The sequence below is a fragment of the Cricetulus griseus genome (genome assembly GCF_003668045.3).
Source record: "Cricetulus griseus strain 17A/GY chromosome 1 unlocalized genomic scaffold, alternate assembly CriGri-PICRH-1.0 chr1_0, whole genome shotgun sequence".
NCBI classification, from domain to species: domain Eukaryota; kingdom Metazoa; phylum Chordata; class Mammalia; order Rodentia; family Cricetidae; genus Cricetulus; species Cricetulus griseus.
The window spans coordinates 198432181-198441799 of NW_023276806.1; the positions used below are offsets into that span (position 1 = coordinate 198432181).

The 9619-nt window shown below is 47.9% G+C and overlaps 1 non-coding gene across 1 annotated transcript; it reads right to left on the reverse strand.

The window, feature by feature from the left end:
• Positions 1 to 266: 266 nt before the first annotated feature.
• Positions 267 to 338, reverse strand: Trnap-agg. The gene has a single exon. It is a non-coding gene; the product is annotated as a tRNA-Pro (tRNA).
• Between the last annotated feature and the right edge of the window lie 9281 nt (positions 339 to 9619).

Genomic DNA, 9619 nt, shown 5'->3' on the forward strand with positions numbered 1-9619 from the left:
AACTCTGTCTTGGCTTCGGTATGGTTATGTGGTATTTCTAGGAATTTCAAGTTAGTAAACAGGCTTTCATTTTGTCCTTTTGTTAGGTCCCAGTACCATGCAGATGACTTACAGTAAGCTTCTCTCACCCAGGATGCCTGGAAACCACAGCATGCTTGTCCAGTTTAACCACTGGAAATAACAGGATATATATTAGTGTGTCCACTCTGGAATGAGCAGACAGTGTATGTGGCAGCTGGCCAAAGGGAAACAGAAAAGAATAAACAGGGCTCGTCCGGGATTTGAACCCGGGACCTCTCGCACCCTAAGCGAGAATCATACCCCTAGACCAACGAGCCACTGGTAGTTACTTCTGGCCAGATGTGTCCTCTCTACCACATCATCATCATTAGTAGCAGTAGTTGTGGTTCCTAGGAACAGTTTCTCTGCTGCTCCTCTCAGGCTGGCTCCCAGCCCAGGCAGGCAGTTCTCCAGCAGGCCTTGCTCCTGGGCTCCTTCCTCAGCCACACAGCCACTCCTCTGCCTGGGGCTCCATACAGGGCTCATTCTTCCAAACACATTGGTGGAAGAAGGCCAGGTCCCAGCAGGCACCTCTTCTCCGGGTAGCCCCAGGGCTGACAAGGCCTGTCTAGGAGTTCTTGCAGTCAATTAAGAGCTGTTCTGCATTCTTAGCTCCTGGTCAGACTCCTAGGAAAAGTGGTAAACTCCACATCTGGTAACTCCTGGGTGGCAACCCAGAAGCCAGACCCAGCTCATCCTTATCTAGGCCACATTGGCTGACTTACCTATCTCCTTCTGTCTACTGGGAAAGGCAACACCTGCCCTGTCTACCTTACAGCGTGATGGTAAGAACCAGGGGAGGGGACTCGTAAAGAGCTCTCCAACACACATGGTTTCAGTGGTGACCTAAGCTTAGCAGGGAAGGACCTAGCGGACTCACTGCAAAGCATGTGCTCTGTGCTTTACCAACCTGCTAACTTTGGGGCAGCCTGATGAGGTCCACATTCCCTGCAGCAAGATAAGGACACTTGCCTGCACTCACCCAGAGTCACTGTCTGTTGGAATCCTCGCCTGGCTTCAGCTTCTGCAGACTTCTGCATCTGAAGCGGCTTCAAGAAAACTGGAGACAGGAATCCATCCTCACACACCTACACGGCCTTCCTCCCACCAGCCAGCCAGCCCTACTCAGCGGTCCACGGAAGCTGCTGAGTGTCAACTTCCAAACAGTCTCATCGCAGAGAGTTAGGAGCTAGTTTCTGAGGCCATGCAGCGGCACAGCCTATGATCCAAGGCTCAGGAAGCTGATGCCAGCATAGATTACATAGCAAGTGCCAGGCTACCTGAGGCTGTATGGTAAGACCCTGTCTCAAGAGGAGGAGAGTAGAGCCAAATGTGAGTGACCAGGGCCCAGGTTGCCCCAAATACCATTTTCTAGAGTGGTGGCAGGTTCATGAAGTTTTTTGTTTTTGTTTTTCAAGGAAATGGTGACATACACCTTTGATTGCAACACTCAGGAGGCAGAGGCAGGTGACTCTCTGGAGGCCAGCCTTGTCTACAGAGAGATTCCAAGACAGCCATGATAACACAGAGAAACCCTGTCACGAAAGAAAAGAAAAGAAAAACCCAAAACCAAACCAAACCAAACCAAACAACAACAAAAGAGTATTATAAGTTAGAGCCCTTATCAAATGCATTGATGGGAATGTCATGTAGGTGGATTAGAACAAAGTGGGGGAAATCTCTGCTATGGTTTTCACTGCTGTCTGATAACATTCATTTTCTACGGTGGAAGCTAGTGGTATGTTAAGACCTTGCAAAATGCTTCATGTGATAGTCACAAGGACACTAGGCCAGACACAGAGGTGGGCAATGGCTATTAATATGGATAAAGATAGCCCAAGATAATTTAGCCCCAGATCTGCAACATTCCAACTCCCTACCACTATTAAGTTCTTCAGTATAATGCTCTTCCCACTGAGCTGCTTTGGCAGCTAACACAATTATGAAATTCTCATCAGTTGATCAGTCCCACAGGACCTTTAACATAGACTTAGTTTGTTTCTGAGAACTTCCATCCACACAAAGATGACCTGCACACAGCCTAAGGGCGGTGAGGATGGGGGTCTGGCAGGTGAGACGGATCCCCAAAGTGGGTGAGGGATGAAGTCATGGCTCAGGTTCGAGGACCGTGTAGGAGAGGCAGTGGTCTCTGCTGGGCCTATTCCACATCTAACACACAGGGAACCCTCTCTTGGCAGGGGCTTCTGTGAGCAGACAGCTCCCAGTGGGCAAAGACTTATTTTAGTGCTCTTTGAGTCTAACCCTGTGCCTGGCCTTTGGCAATCTGTGGGCCTGATCCACTTAAGCACGTGACAGGACCAGTCTCACCGAATTCTCTGTGTAACTATGCCTGTATCTGTCACTCAGCAGAGGCTGTGGGAGGAAGAAACGAGTGAATGAAAGTCTCAGGAATGTACACACACAAAATCACTAGGGGGAAGAGATGGGCCGGGGAGCTCTGAGTGGAATCCCACCCTGTGAAGTGATCCTTCTGAAGATCCCGCACGGGCCTCACTTCTGGGAATGGACTAGCCAGCGTTCCTTCCTCCTGGGCTGTTAAGTTTTATTATTGCCACTCAGGACTGTCTGTACCATATAGGTGACTCTGACCACCAGTGTATGTGTGTGTGGGGGAGACAGAGACAGAGAGAGAGAGAGAGAGAGAGAGAGAGAGAGAGAGAGAGAGAGAGGCTCATCTACTCTTAAACCAGAGAAGCTTTTCCTGTAGCTGTTCCTATGTTTTCAACTGACGTATAAATAAAAAGTACACACAACACGTCATCACATGACCTCAGCATGCATTCTCTTTGGTGGGTCAGGGGTGGGTGTTGCTCTTGAAGGGACTTTGCTAAAGATGTTTCGGAGCTGAAACTCCACTTTAGGTCCTGGCCAGTGCTTTGGGGTGGGAAAGGTTCTGAATTTGGGGCAGGATTGTTCTCTGGAGCACAATTCTGGGTACTGAATGCCAGCCATCTCACCTCTGCAGTTTGGGCATCGTGAACCACCCCTTCCTTCATGCTTTCAGATGGTGGCCGTGGGCGGGCGGGGGGGGGGGTACCCTGATGGAAATCCATCAGCACCTGTCTGCAGTTTAGTGCCAGATGACAATGGCTGTGCCCTGAGTCCAGATTCATCATTGTTCAGATGTTTCTACATCAAAGAAGCCACAGAGAGAATCTTCCAGAGAGACCCCATTGTACCCCTGGAGCTCTCAAACTTTCTCCCAAGCAAGAGGATGGCTTCCAGTCTGGCACATTCCCCCACTCAGATCTACTAAAGTGTGTCAGGCCTTCCTGATTCCAATCACGCATCTGGGGAGCCCTGTGGGTCAACATCAGCAGAATTGTCACAAAGGTGTCAAGCTCACTGTCACCTCTGCATGAAAAGCACACAAGACTGCAGTAAGATGGCCCAGTGGTAAGGGTGACTGTGTCAAGGTTGGTTCCAGATGGTGGAAGGAGAGAACCAGCTCCCACAAGTTGTCCTTTGACCTCCACATGGGTTCTGGGGCACAAGCTAACCCTAAAGTTGTCTCTGGAAGGAGTAGCCAGCTGGAGCCTGGGTGGAATAAAACGTTAGCATATATTCTTTTGGTGATTTTTAAATGTCATAAATACTAAGCAGAGAAGTAAAATGATTAGGATAAGGAGAAATACATCTCAAGCCTCCAGGTACAAGACATTGCCTGGACCAGAGGAGCCCCATGGACTTGTGGAATTCCACCTCACACAGTGCTTCTGACTTACGCGCTGTGAGCCCATTTTGGGAGTGAGTGATCCAGTGGTACATTCCTTGTGTCTGCTGTTGAGGACATTGTTTATTGTAACTCACCAATGTCTCCCCTGTGAGTCCCCAGAGAGCATTCTTAATTATCGTAACTACAAAAATAGTTGGTTTGCATTAGTTTACATCAACTTTTGCCATAGACTCTCCTGAACTTCGAATTATGTAAATGAGTAGCTTCTTTTTTATTTGATTTTTAAAAATAATTTCTCATTTTACATACCAACCCCAGTTCCACCTCCCTCCCCTCTTTCTGTACTCCCCCCTCCCCCCTTTCCAACTCCTCACAGTGGGTAAGGCCGTCCTTGGGGACTCAACAAAGTCTGGCATACCAAGCTGAGGCAGGACCAAGCCCCATCCTGCATCAAGACTGAGCAAGGTCTCCCCCCACCATAGAGAATGGGCTCCAAAAAACTAGTTAATGCCCCTGGGATAGGTCCTGGTGCCATTGCCAGCACCTCCTCCCCAGCAGATCAAATCGCATAACTGTCACCCACATTCAGAGGGCCTAGTTTGGTCCCATGCAGGTCCCCAGCTGTCAGTCCTGAGACAGAGAGCTCCCACTAGCTTGGGTCAGTTGTTTCTGTGGTTTTCCCCATCATGCTCTTGACCCCCTCTCTTCAACTGATTCCTACCCCGTCTCTTCAACTGAACTCCAGGAGCTCAGTCCAGTGCTTGGCTGTGGTCACTGCATCTGCTTCCATCAGTTACTGGCTGTAGGTTCTAAGATGACAATTAGGGTAGTCACTAATCCGATATACGGGAAAGGCCCATTCAGACACTCTCTCAACTATTGCTAGGAGTCTCAGCTGGGGTCAACCTTGTAGATTCCTGAGATGAGTAGCTTCTATAACAGTGGTTCTCAACTTTCCTAATGCTGTGACCCTTTGATACAGTTCCTTATATTGTGGTAACCCCTAACCATAAAATTATTTTCATTGCTATTTTATAACTGTAATTTTGCTACTGTTCCGAATCTAATGTAAATATCTGTGTTTTCCAATGGTCTTAGGTGACCTCTGTTAAAGGATCATTCAACCTCCAAAGGGTAGAGAACTGCTATCTAGAATGCTTGGAGCTAAGTCTGTGGCCCTGGGTGGCAAGTTCACAGGCGATCAGAGTTCACTTTCAGAATTCTCACTTGGTGGAGCTGTTTTTCTTCTGTTCCTGCTTTTGACTCATGGCTTCTTATGGTGTCCCATATATTCCTACTAGTCTTCTGTAATCTATTTAGAAATAAGAATCTGTGAACCAGCTGGGCAGAGGCAGGCAGATCTCTGTGAGTTCGAGGCCAGCTGGTCTACAAATCTATGTAGAGAAACCATGTCTCGAAAAACCAAAAAAAAAAAAAAAAAAAAAAAAAAAAAAAAAAAAAAAAAAAAAGTCTGTGAACCCATAAACAGAATAGAAGAAAAATCCCTGAAATGGTTAAGAAACTATGTCCCTTTCCTACACTGAGCATCTATAATATGCATCTAAATCAGTTGTTCTCAAAAGGAGGGGTCCTTTTCTTCAGGGAGGAGGACTTGGCCATGGAGGTCAGAGAAACTGAGGAAATGCCAAGTGTTGGGGAAAGCATATTTAGAAACAGAAATGGAGACAGCTTTTCGAGAAAGGAAAAAAAAAAAAAACATTGGCTCTGCAGTTACAAGTTTGCTGCTCTGGTAAAGGACTAGAGTTGGATCCCAGCACCTACGTCGGGCAGCTCACAACTGGCTGCGTGTAACTGTAGCTCCAGGGGATGTGACATTCTCTGCTGGCACCATAAGCACATGTGCACACCTATACACGCACACACACACGCACACACACACACGCACAAGCACACGCACACCAAGCACACGCACACGCACACAAAACAATGTGAGACAGAAAGGAAAAGCATCCCCTAGAATGAGGGTGTGCCAGTGAGTCCAGGAAGAGGCCCAGAGACACTGTTCCAATTATGTATCATGGCCTTCCTTCCTCTGTTGTCCCATGCCCCCTCCTTGGAATCTCCCATCTGTCCCTTACTGCATGGCTTCAGGGTCTCTGAAGAGGCACGCCTCTGCTTGGTGTTGGTGAGAAGTTGTACTTTGGTGATACTTTTTGGTTTAAGCCTCACTGGGTCATCTGTAACATTGTAACTGGGTCTGGGTTCCTCCCAAACCCTCTGACATGGGAGGGGACTGTCTGAGTCGGTATCTGGATTTCAGAGAGGCCAAAGAGGGGTCAACAGTGCAGCCTTTCATTAGGAGTAAGAGAGCCAAGGCTGCCTTGAATCCATGACAGTCAGAAACAGTATGCTGACTTTCAGAATGCTGGTTGAACAATTGCCATGTGGCCTCGGGCTCTGTCCTCAGGTCCTGCCCAGGCGGATTCTAGACCCTCAGATGGATTTTTTTGAGTAATCTCTGCAGGATCCTACCTGTGAGCATCTGTGTGAGGTACTGTGTGTGCACATGGGAATGTCAGCCTTTTCAAAATGGCTGACTAGTCTCCTCCTAGCTCTTTTGACTTAGGGTTCAAGGGACTGCAACAAATATCCTGGTCTGGCTAGGTTTTGGGTTTTTTGTTTAAAGAAGTTTTTAATGTATTTTTATTGTCTTAATTGTATTAGGACTCTTTGTGTGTGTGTGTGTGTGTGTGTGTGTGTGTGTGTGTGCACTCACACACAATTGGATCTCCCGAAGATGGAGTTAAAGCAGTTGTGGACTGCTCTATGTGGGTGCTGAGAACTGAACTTGGGTCCTCTGTAAGAGCAGTATGTACTCTTAAACACTGAGTCACCTCTCTAGCCCTATAACACACACACACACACACACACACACACACACACACACACACACACACACACACACACGTGTTGTATTAGAATAGGCCTGTGGGCCTAGAGGAATGGAGTGGTGAAAGCTGGCCAGAACTGTAGGTTTCCTACTGGGTGACTGGTGTAGCAGGGCCAGTGAGCGCCAACTCACACAGGTTTGCTTACTGGACCAGCACACACTTCCCCTTTCACACTTCTCTAAGTGTACAAGAAAAGGTGGCAGAGAGGACGACACCATGGTGTAAAGGCTGCTGTATAAGTATGAGGACCTGAACTTAGAGTCCCAAGACCCAACTCTCCTCTCCCACTCTCCCCAACATGTCTCCCTCCCACTGTGGTGTCCATCCCTTTTCGTTTCTGTTTTTGTGACCCGCTGAGCCCAACCAGTGCTGCTGGCTGGAGTGCTGATGATCTCATTGGCTGGGTCTTGTGGAGGTAACCATAGCAGCAGTGAGGTGATGACAGCAAAGGCCAGGTCATGTCCAGAAGACAGAATTCCACAGCACTCTTCTCCATCCTCTGGCTTTTCCATTCTTCCTGTTCTCTTCTGTGATGGTCCCTGAGCACGCGCGCACGCGCGGGTGTGTGTGTGTGTGTGTGTGTGTGTGTGTGTGTGTGTGTGTGTGTGAAAGAGAGAGAGAGAGAGAGAGAGAGAGAGAGAGAGAGAGAGAGAGAGAGAGAGAGTTGATACAGACACTCCAGTCATTTAGGATTTAGGGCCGGGCACTCAACAGTCACTCTCAGCCCTTTGACCAGATGAGTCTCTTCATTAACCGCTGCCCACTGAGGAAGAGGCTTTCCCAGGCTAAGGCTGAGAACAGCTCTAGTTTATGTGTGTAAGATTAAGTATTGAAGAGGCAGTTTAGCAACATGTACACCAAGACTTCCCAAGCTATGGGTTTTTTAGCAATCTTGTAAAAGAAAGATTTAGAGTACCAGGTACTGTACTGTAAATCTATATTGTACTGCCTGTGTGCCAGGCCTAAAATCCAATCAGGAAGTGATTGGCTACCCCTGTAACCATTACCTGATATGTGGGTATCGTAGTTTTTAGGGTTCATTTCTGGATAAAACTGACCCCCCACCCATGGCACGTATAGCACCTGCTGGCACTGTAAAAGCTAGCCTGCAGAGAAGACGTTCCAGCTTGATCCCTTATAACCAGAGTGGCCAACAATGGGGTGTTAACACCCTAGCTATGGTGGGCAGCAGGAGCGATGGCAATAGTTTGTGCTGTTTCTGGGACCTGTGAGGCCTCCTGATTGGAAACTTGTAGGGAGGTGTCTCATGCCTGGCATTGAGATGTTCATTTAATAACCCATGTAATCTGGGGGAAGCATTGTTCAGTGTGCAGCCTACCTGTGTTTAAACTCCTTTTAAAAATCCTATTTCAGGGCTGGAGAGATAGCTCAGAGGTTAAGAGCACTGACTGCTCTTCCAGAGGTCCTGAGTTCAATTCCCAGTACATCGTGGCTCACAACCATCCGTTATGAGATCCGGTGCCCTCTTCTGGTGTGCAGATATACATGGAAGCAGAATGTTGTATACATAATAAATAAATAAAATCTATTTTAGCCCGACAGTGGAGGCAGAGGCAGGCAGATCTTCGTGAGTTCGAGTCCAGCCTGGTCTACAGAGTGAGTGCCAGGACGGGATCCAAAGCTACAGAGAAACCTTGCCACAAACAAACAGTGCTATTTTGTTTTGTTTTGTTTTTTTAACTTATGTGTATGTATGAACAAGGTGTGCATGTCTGGTGCCTGTGGAGGCCAAAAGAGGGCACTGGGTCTCCTTGGAACTGGAGTTAGTTGTGAGCCACCATGTGGGTGCTGGGAACCAAACTCAGGTTTTCTGTAAGAGCAGCCAGTGCCCTTAACCACTGAGCCATCTTTCTAGCCCTCATATTTTAGTTTGCTGTGGAGGTTTCAATGAGAAACACCCCCTCCCCCATAGGCTCATGTATTTGAACACTTGGGTCACAGGTGATGACAGTAGTGGTGGGGGGTGGGGTTGCGTGATAATGGAACTTTCCAGGTGTAGACCCTTGCTGGAGGAAGTGTGTCACTAGGGGCAGGCTTGGGGAGATTGTGGCCTTACCCACTTTCATTTCTCTGTCTTCTGTGTGAGGCTGAGTGTGATGATGTTAAGATGCTAACTGGGTGTCCATCACCTAACGGTGAGCCTGGTTTATTCAGAAGTCATCCTCTCCTGTTCTAATCTAAAAGTCTAGTCTAAGAAGCAGCCTGAGGTCCAAGTAGGAAGACCTCCCCACAGAGGTTCAAATGACATAGTCGTGGCTCAGGCACACCCTGGACCCCAAGACAGTTGGAATTACTGTGGTCCTTTGGAGTTGCTTCTGTAATGTTCCATGATGGCTGTTTAAAATGCTCCCAAAGTGGACTGTAGAGATGGCTCAGTGGTTAAGAGCATTAGCCCAGGTTCAATTCCAAGCACCCACAAGGTGGCTCACAAATCTCTGTAACTCCATTTCAGGGACTCCGACACCCTCACACAGATACACATGCAGGCAAAACACCAATGTACATAAAAATAAATCATTAAATTAAAAAAAAATGCTCCCAAGGGTGTTTCCCCTTCCTGTTTCCTGGGGCCAATTCCCAGGCTCTCTGGATAAGGACACTCAGACGGGCACCATTCACAAAGGGCCAGGTGAGGTGCACAGGAGCCTGAAGCTAAAGAAGTGTACAGCAGCATTTACGGTGGATATAAATAGGTCAGCGTCTTCCAGGCCACAGAGATCAATGCTGACCCACCTTAGCACCCAGCCTTGCATATCCAGGGTCTCTGACCCCAATCTTTTATCCTCTGAAGATTGCAATCAGCTTTGGGATCAAGAAAGGTTTAGGTGGGGACATAGTGATATCTAATCCTGGGGTTCATCTTTTGGGAGGCTTAGGATCATTCAGTCCCACTCTGTCTTTAAAGGTGGGTGCTGTGGGGAGGGGCCTC